Source organism: Lactuca sativa, chromosome 7 (genome assembly GCF_002870075.4).
Source record: "Lactuca sativa cultivar Salinas chromosome 7, Lsat_Salinas_v11, whole genome shotgun sequence".
Lineage (NCBI taxonomy): Eukaryota > Viridiplantae > Streptophyta > Magnoliopsida > Asterales > Asteraceae > Lactuca > Lactuca sativa.
This window is the reverse complement of record NC_056629.2, coordinates 130,030,379-130,047,608: the sequence shown is the minus strand read 5'-3', so window position 1 is coordinate 130,047,608 and position 17,230 is coordinate 130,030,379.

Genomic DNA, 17,230 nt, shown 5'->3' with positions numbered 1-17,230 from the left:
AGACAGCATTTAGGACGCGATATGGGCATTATGAGTTTGTGGTCATGCCTTTCGGGCTCACCAATGCCCCGGCTGTGTTCATGGATCTCATGAATAGGGTATGCAGACCGATGCTGGATCGGTCAGTGATTGTATTTATCGACGACATTCTGGTGTATTCTAGATCTAGAGAGCAGCATGAGGAGCATTTTAGGGAGGTCCTCGAGGTATTGAGGTCGGAGAAGCTTTATGCAAAGTTCTCCAAATGTGACTTCTGGCTACGGGAGGTCCAATTTCTAGGACATGTTGTTAATCAGAAAGGGATATTGGTCGATCCGGCCAAGGTTGAGGCAGTGATGAGTTGGGAGGTGCCGAAGTCACCCTCTGAGATTAGGAGCTTCCTTGGGTTGGCAGGGTATTATCGGAGGTTCATTAAGGATTTCTCCAAGATCACAGTGTCGCTCACCAGATTGACCCGGAAGGGTGTTGCATTCTCATGGGGGCCCGAACAACAGACCTCCTTTGAGACACTTCGCCAGAGGTTGTGCGAAGCCCCGGTATTAGCTCTCCCGGAAGGGATGGAAGATTTCGTAGTATATTGCGACGCATCGATTTCGGGACTGGGTGCAGTGTTGATGCAGAGGGGCCATGTGATAGCATATGCGTCGAGGAAGCTGAAGCCTCATGAGGCGAGATATCCCACGCATGATTTAGAGTTGGGGGCAGTAGTGTTCGCTCTCAAGATTTGGCGTCACTACTTGTATGGGGTTCGATGTACGATATACACGGACCATAAGAGTTTGAAGTATCTGATGGATCAGCCCAACCTAAATATGCGTCAGAGGAGGTGGCTGGATGTGGTCAAGGATTATGATTGTGAGATCCTGTACCACCCAGGTAAGACTAATGTGGTAGCCGACGCGTTGAGCCGCAAGGCGGAGAGCACTCCATTGCGAGATGTATGCTTGAGACTGACCGTGATGACTCCTGTATTGGATACTATTCGTGGGGCACAGGCCGAAGCGGTGCGACGAGAAATGCAGAAGAAAGAGCGGGTTGTGGGGTTAATTTCAGAGTTTGTTCAGGATGGTCGAGGGCTTATGACGTTTCAGGGCCGGATTTGGGTACCGTTCGTGGGCGGTACACGTATTACTTTGATGGAAGAGGCTCATAGATCGAAATTCTCGATCCATCCCGGTGCTACAAAGATGTATTTGGACTTGAGGAAAGAGTATTGGTGGCCCTGTATGAAGAGGGACGTCGCATGGTTCGTTGAGAGGTGCTTGACCTGTCGTAGGGTTAAGGCCGAGCACCAGAGACCGCATGGCAAGTTACAGCCATTGGAGATCCCCGGGAACAAATCACTATGGATTTCATCACCAAATTGCCGAGGACTGCCAGGGGAGTTGATGCAATTTGGGTGATTGTGGATAGGTTGATGAAGAGTGCACACTTCCTTGCCATCAGTGAGAGTTCTTCAGCAGAGAAGTTGGCGGAGATATATGTGAGAGAGGTGGTATCTCGGCATGGGGTGCCGATCTTGATTGTTTCAGACCGTGATGTGCGTTTCACTTCCAGGTTCTGGAAGAAGTTTCATGAGGAGCTGGGTACCAAATTGCATTTTAGTACCGCATACCATCCCCAGACAGACGGTCAGAGCGAGCGGACGATTCAGATGCTGGAGGACATGCTTCGAGCGTGTGTGTTAGACTTCGGGGGTAGCTGGGATGCATATTTACCCTTAGCAGAGTTTTCCTACAACAACAGCCATCATTCGAGCATTGGTATGCCACCTTTTGAGCTGTTGTATGGTAGGAGGTGTCGGACCCCCATTTGCTGGGGAGAGGTGGGACAGAGAGTGATGGGCAGCACGGAGATCGTGCTTCAGACGACAGAGCAGATTCAGCAAGTTAGACAGAGGTTATTGACCGCCCAGAGCCGGCAGAAGAGTTATGCAGACAGGCGCCGATCCGAGCTTGAATTTCAGGTCGGCGACTTCGTTCTCCTGAAGGTCTCTCCTTGGAAAGGAGTGATTCGATTCAGGAAGAGGGGCAAGTTGGGTCCCCGGTATATTGGGCCATTTCGTGTGATTGCAAGGATAGGCCGGGTAGCCTATCGGTTGGAGTTGCCAGCGGAGTTGGGACAGATCCACGACACCTTTCATGTGTCGCAATTGAGGAAGTGCATAGCCGATGAGTCGGCGGTGGTTCCATTAGAGGATATTCAGGTGGATGCAATCCTGAATTATGCTGAGAGACCAGTGGCTATCAGGGATCGGCAGATCAAGGTTCTGAGGAACAAGGAGGTACCTCTGGTGTTGGTTCAATGGCAACACCGTAAGGGATCGGAAATGACTTGGGAGCCGGAACGTGAGATGCGGGAGCAACATCCGGAACTATTTTCAGAATGAGACTTCGAGGGCGAAGTCTAATCCTAGCGGGGGAGAGTTGTAACAGCCCAGAATCTCAGGTATTATTAAATTATGTTTTTGGGGTGATTTAAGAGGGGACTCGGCGAGTTGGAGCCTAGACTCGCCGAGTAGGATCGCAGACTTGGTCGCGGGATCGCGACTGGACTCGACGAGTCCAGATATGGACTCGGCGAGTCGACGCTGTTTAGTGAAAACCCTAACCGTTCAGGTCTGGGTCGTATATAATGCATTATATGCCGTCATTGTTCGTCTTTTAGTCGATTGAGAAGAACCCAAAGCGGCTGTGGGCATCTAGAGCAAGATTGAAGGCCATTGGTGACTTGAAGAAGTTGTGGTGCAAGGAGGAGAAGAGTTTGGCTAAAGGAACTGCAAGGGATTCGAGTTCTGAGGTTTGGGGACGCAGAGGGTGCGTTATTCAGGTAACATCTCGGATCATTTCTGTTATTTTGATGTGTGCATGGATCTAGGGTTTATGGAACCCATTTGGTGATTAGATGGATTATTACCTTGTTACCCAATCAACTATAACCCTGTATTAGGACCTTTAGAGGTCCAGAAGGTCCCATGCTTGTGTATTTCGGGACAAAACTTATCTCAGGAAGCAGTTTGATCGACTGCATGGCGTGGACTCGCCGAGTCCGATGAACAGACTCGGTGAGTAGCTTGGAGATTGACTGGAAATCGTTGAGCTGTTCTTCAGACTCGACGAGTGGAGTCGGGGTGGCCCCGCGATTCTTCCAGGAGTAACTCGTCGGGTCGAGGAGGATACTCGACGAGTAGATAGGTAATCTCAGAGAGTTGGAGGACGTCTAGACTCGTCGAGTCGCCATGGCACTCGCCGAGTCCGGTCGAGTTGACCGTTGACCGTTGACCAGAGTTGACCTAAGTCTGACTTCTTAGGGATAGTCACACTTAGAAGATATAAGTGTTAATGAGATATGTGATGTTATAGGGAGGTTGTAGCTCGTCGGATTGTGCACGAGTCATTTCAGGATTTGCTAGCTTTCAGCTTTTACGAGGTGAGTCTTCTCACTATACTGTACCCGGAAGGGTTTGACTGTGTGACCGGAAGGTCAGGTATGATATGTGATATGTATGCTATATGTGGTAAGATATTTGTTATATGTGCTATGTATGTTATGTGGGCCGGAAGGCAATATGTTATGGGCCGGAAGGCGTGGTGTTGATGACCGGAAGGTCAGGGCCTGGAAAGGCGTACGTGCGTAAGTTGTATATTGGGGAACTCACTAAGAATTTATGCTTACAGTTGTTATGTATGTGTTTCAGGTACTAGCGAGGACCGTGGGAAGGCGCCGGCGTGATCGATACACATTGAAGAATGCTTTTATGATCTTGGGATTTTGAATATTTGTATTTGACAGAATATTTAAACTATTTATGCCTTGTTTTGAATGTAAATAATTATATTTTAAAAATGAAAAATTTGTTTGAAAATTTGCGTTGTTACAGAATCATCCTGCTTATTGTGATATACCCGCCGAGTGTCAAAAGACTTTTTGTCCTTAGGAAGTTCAACCAGTGTCCAAACCCCGAGTTTTTCAAATTGATTTAACTCTTCGTGCATAGCATCTACCCAGCTAGGCTCATTCAAATCCAGTTCAACCTTCTATGGCTCTATTTGAAAGATGAAGCAAGAGTAGAGACATGTATTAACATCTTCACTCTGACTTCTTGTCCTAACACCATCACCCAGCTGGCCAATGACATTTTCTATCGGATGATCGCGTTGAATATATGAGGGTATCTCATGGTTGATGTCATTAAGTGAAATGGGAAGATTGTGAATGTTGATAACTCCATCATTTGCTGAATGATTCACTTCAGACGAAACTGTCTCGTTAGAAGAATTAGCCCCAAACTCATTAGCAATTCGCTCAGGAAAGAGAAGTTCCATAAAAGTTTGAATAGCAGCGGAAGGATCTCTGGACATGAACTCTCTTTCATCAAGAGTAATAGGAGTGACATCAGCATCTGGAGCGTTTTGATGAGTTGGAGATTATGGACAAGTAATTGGAACAGATGATTCCATCGTAGGAATTGTAGAAGACACTATCGGCGGTCTGTAAACAACTTCTTCGTCTTCATCTTCAGGTACAATCTTCGAACCAGAAGTAAAACCAGATAAGCTATATGAACACACATTGAATGATTTGAACAAAGACATGTAATCAAACAGCCAATCAGGACCCACTCTACCATCCATTTCATTCTCCTCCAACCAGTGCACATCGAAGGATTCTACAATTTGCTTTTTTCTTTTGTTGTAGACCCTGTATGCAGTGCGAGCAACATACCCCAAGAAATAGCAGTCATCTGCTTTGGCATTAGACTTCGCTTTGGCATTAGACTTCTTCGTATGGAGTCTTCATCTGGGCTTTGCTAATCAAAACACGATTCTGAACATAACAAGTAGTATTGATCGCCTCAGTCGAAAAGAAAACAGGTAATTTGGAGTCACAAAGCGTCGTCCTTGCAACGTTCGATTCCTCCGTTCAACAACACCTTTTTGTTGAGGCGTACGAACGGAACTATATTGACGCACGATTCCCTTTTCTGCGCAAAAGTGATCAAGAACTACATCCTTGAATTCTGTTCCGTTAACAGTTCGAAGTGCCTTCACCCGGTGATTTGTTTGGTTCTCAATCAGCACAATGAACTTCTTAATTAGATCAGATACCCCAACTTTTTTGGATAAGAAAAAGACCCATGTGAAATGCAAGTAGTCATCGATCACAACTAGACAGTATGAATTTTTGTTGATTCTTAGGACATTTACCGGACCGAATAAATCCATGTGCAATAATTGGAGCACCTTGCTGATTGAATTGACCTGTTTTGGCAGATGCAGTTTTTGTGATGCTTTCCCTGGGCACATGACACATACTTTTCAAATGTTATGAAGTCTCTGACAGGTAGTCCACGCACCATCTCATTTTTAGCAAGACGATTTGGATTCTTAGTGTTCGCATGACCGAGTCGTCTGTGCCACAACATAGCATTTTGTTCTGAGACTTTTGAAAAGAGGCAGGTGACCTGTTCAGGATTGTTGCTATTCATGTCGATACTGTATGCATTTCCATCTACTCATCTGGGATGACAATGCCTAGCTTCAGGATCAGACACTCTTTATCAGTCAAATGCGTTGAATAACCCTCGTCATAAATCTGGGAGACGCTCAATAGGCTATGCTTTAACGCGGGAGCAACCGCTATCGACATATTAAGGCCTGAAGACATTCCTCCGCAACTGTCCCTGAGAAATGAGCGGGATCATTTTGATTTGGGGACCCTGGTCATTACTTTCCTGGGTTGACCCTTTACGATCATAAATTTATCTTTTGAACTTTTTGATTTTGAATCAGCATTTAAGACACTTTTAGAGGATGATGATGATTGGTTTGAAGTTAATTTGTGCACCCACTGGTATTTAGGTTTCTTAAGAATCACGGGTGATTTTGAAACATTTTTCTTTCCAGTTTGCTATGAGCATTAGGATTTTCTACCAGAAATGGTTGAAGATCCATATCCGCTCTTTGACGAAACTGACCTCGGTTTAGCCTTGTTCAATTCTGGAAAATTATCTGCGACTTTATTATTGAACACATGTTTGTTCGTTTGAAAAACGACCCTTTTCTTATTATGATTAACCTTCCAATCATCATCTAGAGGGTGAGATCTCGAGGGCTTTCTGGTTAAAGACCTTCCTCGAGACTCGTTCTCTTTCCTTAGAGAGGAAAAATGCACAAATTCCCTATTAGAACAAATTTGCTTATTATCTTTAGACCTGGTACTGCCATTTTAAGAATTAATGCTCTTATGGAACTTTCTGACCTTCAGTGGATTTTACAAAAACAACATTAGAAACATCAGAAGCATTTAAGTTTGACATCACATCATCACATGCAAAAACATCAATCTTAACATTAGACACATACTCATCACAAATGGGAACATCAAACTTAGACACCAACTTATTAGACTCAAACTTCTCATCTCCTTGCTTTCCTTGGTTTACTTACACATCTGCATTCGAAATTGAAATGTAAGTATCAAAAACCCTAGTATTAGGACCTGTTGGCTGTTCAGCAGCTGGTTTACCATAAATCATGTATGGTTCTCTATCAATTTCTTCTTAGGAAAAAGGAGTAGGAATATAGTTGTGACTAAATGGAGGAGGGACACTTTCATATCCTATTCCTACTTGCTTTTGGTCTCTCCACTGCATTTGTTCTTCATTTATTTTGCAACTTATTCAGTTGACACATTGAACTCTTAAAATTAAAATAAACATTTTCAAAACGAATTTTCAATGTGTCAAGTTCTGCAGTTGCAGCAGGAAGTTTGCTTTTAGTGTGATCATAGTTTACACACTTGTTGTTGTAATCTTCTTGCAATTTCCCGAAGTCCTTAGTTTTGGCTTCTAATTTTTCTTTTAATGGTTTTTGTTCTTTTCTAATAGTATATCTCTCATATTTTAGATCCTCATTTTCTCTTTTAATCAGCTTGATTTGATCACGCTAAAACTTGACAATCTTAATACAAGATTGGGAACAAGCAGTTTCACTATCCTCCGATTTTGCAAGCTCCGGCGTGGTTTGAACCATGAATGCGAATTGGGGTTCCATCATTTCTTCTTTTGGGTCTGTTTCAGCTTCTCCTTCAGCAACATCATTTATTTGGGCGAGATGAGCATTCTCAAGTCCTGAAATATTCAGTGTCTGAATCTGGTCCTCCCAGTCAAAAGACTGAGCAACCAATGCCAGATTAGCAGTCTCACTGTTGATAGCAGCACTTCCACGACTATTTCCCACTGGAACCATTGTTCTATCATTGCTTACCCTTATGTCTGGCTTTGGACACTCACGAGAAAAATGACCTGGCTCGTGGCAATTGTAACAATGCAACTTTCCCTTGTTAAACCCTACCTTCGTGACAGCATTCATCCCCCAATTCTTTCCCATCTTCTTTGCAAATTGCTTTGCTCTGAACACTGCCATAGCTATCAGCCAAGTAATATCCATTTCTTCCACATCTTATGGATGAATTTGATCCAGATAAGCAAATGAGAGTTGAGGTGGAAGCTCTTCAGCTACAAAAGCATTGTAGCAATTGACAAGTCCAGTAGCAAGAGCTAAGTTTTCATCGCTTTCTTTGGGATTGGGAGCAGGAACCATAATTGGTACTTTGGAGGATGAAACACCTTATGAAAGGACAAAAGACATACTTTGTGGATGAGACATAGATGATGAAGCAACAAAAGGTGCAACTGATGGAGCAACAAAGGTTTGATTCTGAGGTTGTTGAACAGAAAAATCTTGACTTGGAGAGGAGGTAAAAGATGAAAAAGAATTATTTGAAGAAATCCCAAGATTTGTAGTCGAATAGGAATTCACATGATTAATCTCTCGTTGATTATCATCAAGATCACAAGATTTGATGATTTCCATTGTTTCAGCAAGACTGAGACGATTGAGATCTTTTGTCTTCTTGATCACAGCCACATTCATATCCCATGCTTTTGAAAGTGAATTTAGCAGCTTTTTGTTTATATCAGACTTAGTCACATAAATCCCGACTATGCTCATTTCAGTAGTAAGTGTGGTAAATCGCTGCAACTGAGCTGTGCTCATTTTTTTTAATTGAAATTGATTTGAAAAATAAACAAAAATGTTAAACAAAAAAGTTTGCGGTCACGATTACGACCGTAAACAGGAGTTTACGGTCAGGTTATCGGTTGGAGTTTCTGATCAAGATTGCATGTTTACGATTGAGGTTTTCGGTCAGGGTTTACGGTTGAGATTCCGGTCACTGAACATTGCTTGATTACGGTCAATAAAGATGCTTAGTTTTCAGCCGTGAATGGGAGTTTATGGCCGTGAAAAAAGTGTACGGTTGATGAATTTTGTAACTTTGCGGCCGTAAATAGAAGTTTACCGTTGTGAACTCTTGACCGTAAAAGCACAGATCTTGATGAGAACTCGAGTTTTAAGCAGATCTGATCCCCTTTTCCCACGAAAACACCAAATCAAGCCTCGAACAGTGATGAAACTAAGCTGCTTTGACCGAGAACTTGATTGAAAGATGATTTGACACTGGATTTTCTCTGATACCAATTGTAAGGCCCTAGAAACAAGGATCTTAACCAGTGATCACGCAATCTGACAATCAAACAATGTAAGAATGGAGTGGACGAAGGTTAAACCAAGCTTTGCACACGTTTATATCAGAAAACATCTACTACAACTTAGACACATACAATGGTTGTAAACACAGTGAATCATCAACAACTACTGACATACTCGGACACATCCTACATATAGGGGGAAAAGACTCGCTGTAAACAGGTTTACGGCCGTAAACCTGTTTGCGGCCGTAAACACACTATGGCCGTAAACTTACCAAAACACTTCAATTGTGTAACATCCAAAATTTCAAAACAATTAAAACTTTTCAAAATCACCCATTTTATTAATATTGTTGCAAAAAGGTTTTCAATACATTATTAAACAGAGTAATTTCCTAGGTTCATATCATAAAACACCAACGCGAGGAACGGTACGATCACGCCTTTGCCTTGCCACAGACTCTTGAGAACCTGAAACATAAAACCACAACTGTAAGCCCGAAAGCTGAGTGAGATACCCCCAGAATACCAACCGCATATACGCCTTTTCAGGCCCTGACCTCCCGGTCCATCACACAACATAATCGCCTTCCGGCCCATAAGCATAAGATGCATGTATAACATAACGAATAATCATATAGCAGTTCATAGACAATAATCAATCAACAGATCACATATCATAGCATAACTCTAAACAAGGTACCGGTCTGGCCGGCCACTAGCATAACATTACCCTATAAATCAGTCAACATACTAAATGCATACATACGCCTTTCCAGGCCATGACCTTACGGTCCACATAGTAATGCCTTCCGGCCCATGACATGTATTGCCTTCCGGCCCATAACATATAACAACTGACAACTACCCGGATTTCCATCCGATAAAAGGGTTGGCATTGGTGCCATAAACCCTAGCGATATAGTGAGGATAACTCACCTCGAAACTGCCGACTGAACAGATAGCTCAAGCTGCTCCGATCACTGATACGATCTCCACCTCTGGATAGCCACCAATGCACTGAACTCAAACGATAAACAACAATTACCAAAATATCCCTGGAACCACTGGTCAATCCTTGGTCAAAGACAAGGTCAAAGTCAACCCCTGACTGACCCTACTCGCCGAGTCAACTCTATGACTCGCCGAGTCCCCATACTCAGAACTTCACTTAACCCGCGACCTAACTCGCCGAGTCACCCCAAGACTCGCCGAGTTCAACGACTCTGAGTCCACTCGCCCTTGACTCACCGATTCCTTAAGATTCCCTTTTCTACACGTCGAGTATCCCCTCTTTACTCGACGAGTTCCTCCTGGAAGAATCGCGGGGCCACCCCGACTCAACTCGCCGAGTCTGAAGAACAACTCGACGAGCCCCAGTTATTCTTCAAGCTACTCGCCGAGTCTGTTCATCAGACTCGTCGAGTCCATGCCATGCAGTCGATCAAACTGCTTCCTGAGGTAAGTATTGTCCCGAAATACACAAGCATGGGACCTTCTGGACCTCTAGGGTCCTAATACAGGGTTATATTCGTTTGGGGGACTAGGGTAACACTTAATCTAATCACAAAGGGGTTCCATAAACCCTAATTCCATGACACATCAACATAGCAGAGCATAATTCGAATTCTTACCTGAATAATGTGCCCTCTGTGTCCCCAAATCCTCAGAACGTGACTCCCTTGCTGCTCCTTTAGCCAATCCCTTCTCTTCCTTGCACAACAACTCTTCCAAGATCAACAATGGCCCTTAGACTTTGCTCCAGATGTACCCACTCGATTTAGGGTTCTTCTCAGAAGGCTAAACTGAATAATGACGGCCAATGAGTGTCTCTTATACGTCCCAAACCTGAACGGTTAGGGTTTTCGCCAAACAGCGCAGACTCGCTGAGTCCATATCTGGACTCGTCGAGTCCAGTCGCGAACCCGCGACCCGGTCTGCGATCCTACTCGGTGAGTCTAGGCTCCAACTCGCCGAGTCCCCTCTTAAACACCCCCAAAATCATAATTATATCAATATTTGGAATTCCGGGCTGTTACAACTCTCCCCCACTAGAACTAGACTTCGCCCTCGAAGTCTCACTCAGAAAATAGCCCCGGATGCTGCTCCCACATATCACGTTCCAAGTCACAGTTCATTTCTGATCCCCTCCGGTGCTGCCACTGAACTAACACCAGAGGTATCTCTTATTCCTCAGAACCTCGATCTTCCGTCCTCTGATGACCACTGGCTTCTCGGCATAATTCAGGCTTGCATCCACCTAAATGTCTTCTAATGGAACCACTGCCGACTCATCGGCTATATACTTCCTCAATTGCGACACATGAAAAATATCGTGGATTTGTCTCAAATCCGTGGGCAACCCCAACCGGTAGAACCCCAGGCCTACCCCCGCAATCACATGAAAAGGCCCAATATACCGGGGCCCCAACTTGCCCCTCTTCTTGAATCGAATCATTCCTCTCCAAGGAGAGGCCTTCAGGAGTACGAAGTCACTGACCTGAAACTCAAGCTCGGACCGGTGTCTGTCTGCATAACTTTTCCTGTCGACTCTGGGCGGTCAATAACCTCTGTCTCATCTGATGAATCTGCTCTGTCGACTGAAGCCCGATCTCTGTACTGTCCATCGCTCTCTGTAACCGAAAATTACCCAAGATGCAACTCTGCTCTAAATCTCACCGATCACTCGACCCATAAGGGTTAGGAGACCATGAACCACCGGATCCCCGATCCAAAGCCCACTTTGTCCATTCCGGACCGACTGAGAGATCCATTCTCACTCTCAGAGCAACTCTCACAAGTTCTCCTCTTGCCATCACATACACATGCTGAACTAGCCCCAACACCCGCAGGTTGGAAGACCCGATACACTGATGATATCCTCGAACATCTCCCAAGATGAACCACCACATCCATCCTACACTCTGATCAGAATCACACTGAGAATTTAAGATTCTCTCTCCCCCTGCATCCCTTCTGAGCCTCAACAGACATCCCCAAACCGGATGGGTTCCTACTTCGCTGCCGCGAACACGATTCTCGAAGCCATACTCAAAATACTCTAATCATAACTCTGCTCTGCAGCATCATTCTCGTGAACTTGCACTCCCCTTCGGAGTTACACACCTTTCTCTTTTCCTTCCGAGGGACCCTCTTGGCCATAATGCCACTCCAATCGGTGCCACGGTGCTTGCCCCAAGCGACACCACCCTTTTTGCGTAACCGCTATTCACATACACTGGTTCTCATTGCAGGGGCTCTCAATCCCATGTACTCTCTCCACTCATCAAAATCACTGCCTCAGCTAAACAAGATCACTAACCCGGGACCAGACCTTCCAATGCAATCATACTGCAACATACACGATCCGCAATCTCAAACTGATCCAGCAATACCAACAGAGTCTCCAGCATGACTGGACCGACTCTCATAACACATACTAGCCACTCGAGGCTATTTCTCTGTGGGTCCGTACACCCAAACTCTGCGAACCCTCAGGTTCTAACTCTGGGAACCTGCCGGTTCCAACTCTAGAAACATGCACAACATAAATCCCGTGGGATTAATGCAGTACAACCCATCACGTACATCAAGAATACAAATACCTTGATCGCATAACCCTGGTTACTTACTCAAGCTTGATTCCGGCCTTCTCTCAGGCCTCCACAATCAAATGCCCTAGGTCTGTATCCCGCCCCGCATACCCGACACTCGCTCTCGTCGGCCTATACTCTGACCTGACAAACACCGTTGAATCCCAACAGCTAAGCACCCTTACATACTCATCGATCTCCCGGAGAATTCTCCAATTCTCCCCTACTAAAGCACTGACTAACTGCCACCGATCGTCGTTAACGACCTTTCAGAACAATTCTGCACAAGAGAACATTTAGCCACTGACTGCTTCCCACAAGCATAAGCAACCCTCAGCAAAGCACATCTCCTCCCTGATCAATCCGCTCAAAAGAATCTAGTCTTTCAATTATCCACTCCACGACTGCAGATGCTACCCGACATTCAACCCAGTGCCGCATTACCACTATCAACTCTCATGAACGATAACCAACGGAATTCCCAAACAATAACCCGTAACCAAACCCACAACCTGCCAAAGGATGAATACCGCATCGAAAACCGCACAAGGCTACCGGTACCAGAACACCAAACTATAGCCACACCAAACCATCAGGGAACAACGAATGCCAAAGCGAAAACCTGAAGCACCAATCCATAACCATGCCCAACCCGCGAAACAACGAATACCGCATCGAAATCCACACAAAATACCAGCACGAACAATACACCACAATCAACGCAAGGCAATCAAGACATCAAGAAAGCCTCATACCCGCAGCTGCCTGCGGCACTGCTCCGTCTCCCTCTGCCGCAAGTCGATAAGTACGACCCTGAGCCCTTAGGGCTCCGCTCCGTCCTGTCCTCCTCCTGAACTCCTCGAGGTGGCCGGTGCTAGAGCCTGCACCGGTCCTGCAGAAAGCTGTGGACAGTTGACCCTCAAATGTTCAACCTGCCAACACTGATAACAAATCCCCAAATCCCGAATTGGCACTGACTGCCGATAATCCCGTGCACCGTGCCCCTCCTTTCCGTACTTGCGGTATGCACCACCGGACCAACAAGCTCCGGTGCCATCCCTCCCACACTTCCCACAAGTGTGACCTCTCCGATCCCCCATTCTAATGTCTACGATCCTGGATCGTTTCGGCGCCGACTGCGACTGCATCGGGGCCTGCCTCAGCTCACGCAACTGCAACTTAACCTCTAACTCACGCCACACGGCGGCCTCCTGCAACTCCAACAAAGTCTCACACTTCTGCGCAGACACGAACTGTCTGATATCCCTCTTGAGCATACTCAGATCTGAGCCCGCTCTGAAGCGAACGCAGGGCAAAACATCGCCCTCTCAATAAACATCCTGGTGATCTCAGTCACCGACTCCGAATCTTGTTTCAGCTCAAGGAACTCCCGAGCAAATCTCTCCCTCTCATCTCGCGGAACATAGCGAGTACTGAACATCTCTCTAACTGATCTCCCTGAAACCGCAGCCCTCTGCGCGTCGGAATATGACCCCATGGTCAATCTCCACTAATAGGTCCAGAGCACACCTCGCTCTCTGTTCAGCAGGGCATAAACTCATGGAGAAACACCCCTCCACGTCTGATAACCATCTCATAGCAGCAATCGGGTCCTGAACTCCATCGAATGTGGGAGGCTTCGCATAAAAGAAGTCCCGATACTGAAAACCCCGACTAGCTCCTCTCTTTGCCGTTGCTACAGCCGCTGTAACTGCCGCGGTAGCCGTCTCTGCGAGAGCCGCATATCGCTCATCAAACTACTCAATCATAGTGGTCCTGATCGACCCAAACAATTCTGGCGACCCAGCCCGCAATAATGCAGCAACCTCATCACGCAGGATCCCGCGAATCCTCGCATCCCGCTCGCTCGTGCTCGTCCGATCGATAATCTCCGACGGCACCGATCCACCCGGAACTCGCTCTCCAGCTCCCGATCCTGATCCGGATCCGCTATCATCATGCCTCGAGATCTCCATAATGAAGACACCCTACCAATCTCAGATACTTCCCAAAATCCTGGGATCCAACTCTCGCAACCCTACCCTAGAGACCATGGTTTCCCTGATACGCGTATGGGTCCTGTGCTTTCAGTAGTACGGGCCCATACTACCTTCCACACCTACCCATATTTGTATGAAGTACTACCACAATACCCTAGGGAACATGCATAACAACTATCAACCCTTACCACTAGAGGAACACTGAGAACATCCCATAAGGGACCCTAGGCTACAGGCATCACATATCAGGCAACATTATCATGAATTCCTGAAGATCCCTAGCCTAACTCTAGCATGCTGTTCTATCAAGCTCAATAAAACAAATATCACGTATGGTATCTTGGGGTTACTTACTGGCTCCGGCTGATCGTACCTCCGCGTCCTCCTTTTACAAAATTTGAAAACCATTTTAATTTCTCTTTTTAAAATCCTCCTCGATTTGAGACTGGAGTCACACGAATGTTTCCCCAATTCACTCAAACCAAGGCTCTGATACCAACTTGTAACATCCAAAATTTCAAAACAATTAAAACTTTTCAAAATCACCCATTTTATTAATATTGTTGCAAAAAGGTTTTCAATACATTATTAAACAGAGTAATTTCCCAAGTTCATATCATAAAACACCAACGCGAGGAACGGTACGATCACGCCTTTGCCTTGCCATAGACTCTTGAGAACCTGAAACATAAAACCACAACTGTAAGCCCGAAAGCTGAGTGAGATACCCCCAGAATACCAACCGCATATACGCCTTTTCAGGCCCTGACCTCCCGGTCCATCACACAACATAATCGCCTTCCGGCCCATAACATATCGCCTTCCGGCCCATAAGCATAAGATGCATGTATAACATAACGAATAATCATATAGCAGTTCATAGACAACAATCAATCAACAGATCACATATCATAGCATAACTCTAAACAAGGTACCGGTCTGGCCGGCCACTAGCATAACATTACCCTATAAATCAGTCAACATACTAAATGCATACATACGCCTTTCCAGGCCATGACCTTCCGGTCCACATAGTAATGCCTTCCGGCCCATGACATGTATTGCCTTCCGGCCCATAACATATAACAACTGACAACTACCCGGATTTCCATCCGATAAAAGGGTTGGCATTGGTGCCATAAACCCTAGCGATATAGTGAGGATAACTCACCTCGAAACTGCCGACTGAACAGATAGCTCAAGCTGCTCCGATCACTGATACGATCTCCACCTCTGGATAGCCACCAATGCACTGAACTCAAACGATAAACAACAATTACCAAAATACCCCTGGAACCACTGGTCAATCCTTGGTCAAAGACAAGGTCAAAGTCAACCCCTGACTGACCCTACTCGCCGAGTCAACTCTATGACTCGCCGAGTCCCCATACTCAGAACTTCACTTAACCCGCGACCTAACTCGCCGAGTCACCCCAAGACTCGCCGAGTTCAACGACTCTGAGTCCACTCGCCCTTGACTCACCGATTCCTTAAGATTCCCTTTTCTACACGTCGAGTATCCCCTCTTTACTCGACGATGTAACACCGTAATTTCCAAAAATAAAATTTTCATTTAAATAATCAATTTAAATGTTAAAACACTTGTTTAAAATCTTATTCGCATTCGAATTACAAAACATAGTTTCATTTTCGTTTTAATAGAAGACCAGGATCCTCTAAGACACAACTCTTTCTTCGGTGTGTACAATCGAACCGTTGCCATCCCGCGTTACTGTAAGAACCTGAAACAACATAACATAAACAACATAAGCACGAAGCTTAGTGAGTTCCCCAATATACCTTACGCACATACGCCTTCCGGCCCGAACCTTCCGGTCCACATAATATTGCCTTCCGGCCCGGACCTTTCGGTCCACATAATATCTGCCTTCCGGCCCGGATCTTTCGATCCACATAACATTGCCTTCCGGCCCGGATCTTTCGATCCACATAATATTGCCTTCCGGCCCGGATCTCTCGATCCACATAATATTTGCCTTCCGGCCCATAACATTATAAACATAACACATGTAACATAACGCACATAACACATAAGTCATACATCATACCGTTCTTCCTATCACATGAAGTCTCGCCTTCCGGCCCGTATAAGTATACATCATATATAAGCATACATCACATATAAAGCATTTATCTCTCTAGCCATAGCACAAATATAACACATACGACCTTCCGGTCTCACAATCAACCCTTCCGGGTGAGGTATAGTGAGAAGACTCACCTCGCAGACACTGGAAGATAGCAACTCCTGAAATCCCTTGCACTTGATCCCCCGAGCTACAAGCTCCCTGAAACATCATATATCCCTTATTAACTCTTCTATCTCCCACGTTAACTGACCCTAAGAAATCACATCGGTCAACTCTGGTCAACAGACCATTGCCAGCTCGACTGGACTCGGCGAGTTCCCTGGCGACTCGGCGAGTCTGGTCGTCCTTCAATCCTCTAAGAGTCCCCTTCTACTCGCCGAGTATCCTCTTTGACTCGACGAGTTACTCCTGGAAGAATCGCGGGGCCACCCCGACTCCACTCGCCGAGTCTGAAGAACAACTCGGCGAGTCCCAGTAAATCTTCAAGCTACTCGCCGAGTCTGATCATCCGACTCGGCGAGTCCACGCCATGCAGTCGATCAAACTGCTTCCTGAGATACATATTTTCCCGAATATACAAACATGGGACCTTCTGGACCTCTAAGGGTCCTAATACAAGGTTATAAACATTGGATAACGACACAACAATCCATCTAATCTCCAAATGGGTTTCATAAACCCTAAATTCATGTACACATCAAAATAACAGGAATGATCTGAAACATAACCTGAAAACGTACTCTCTGTGTCCCCAACCTCAGAACTCGATCCCCTTGATCTTCCTTTGGCCAAAGTCCTTCCTCTTCTTGCACCACAATTCCTTCAAAGTCAATAATGGCCTTCAAGCTTGCTCTAGATGCCACAGTCGTCTAGGGTTCTCCTCAATCGGCCAAAAGACGAACAATGACGGCATTAGATCCCTTATATACGTCCCAAACTGAACGGCTAGGGTTTTCCACTGAACAGCGTCGA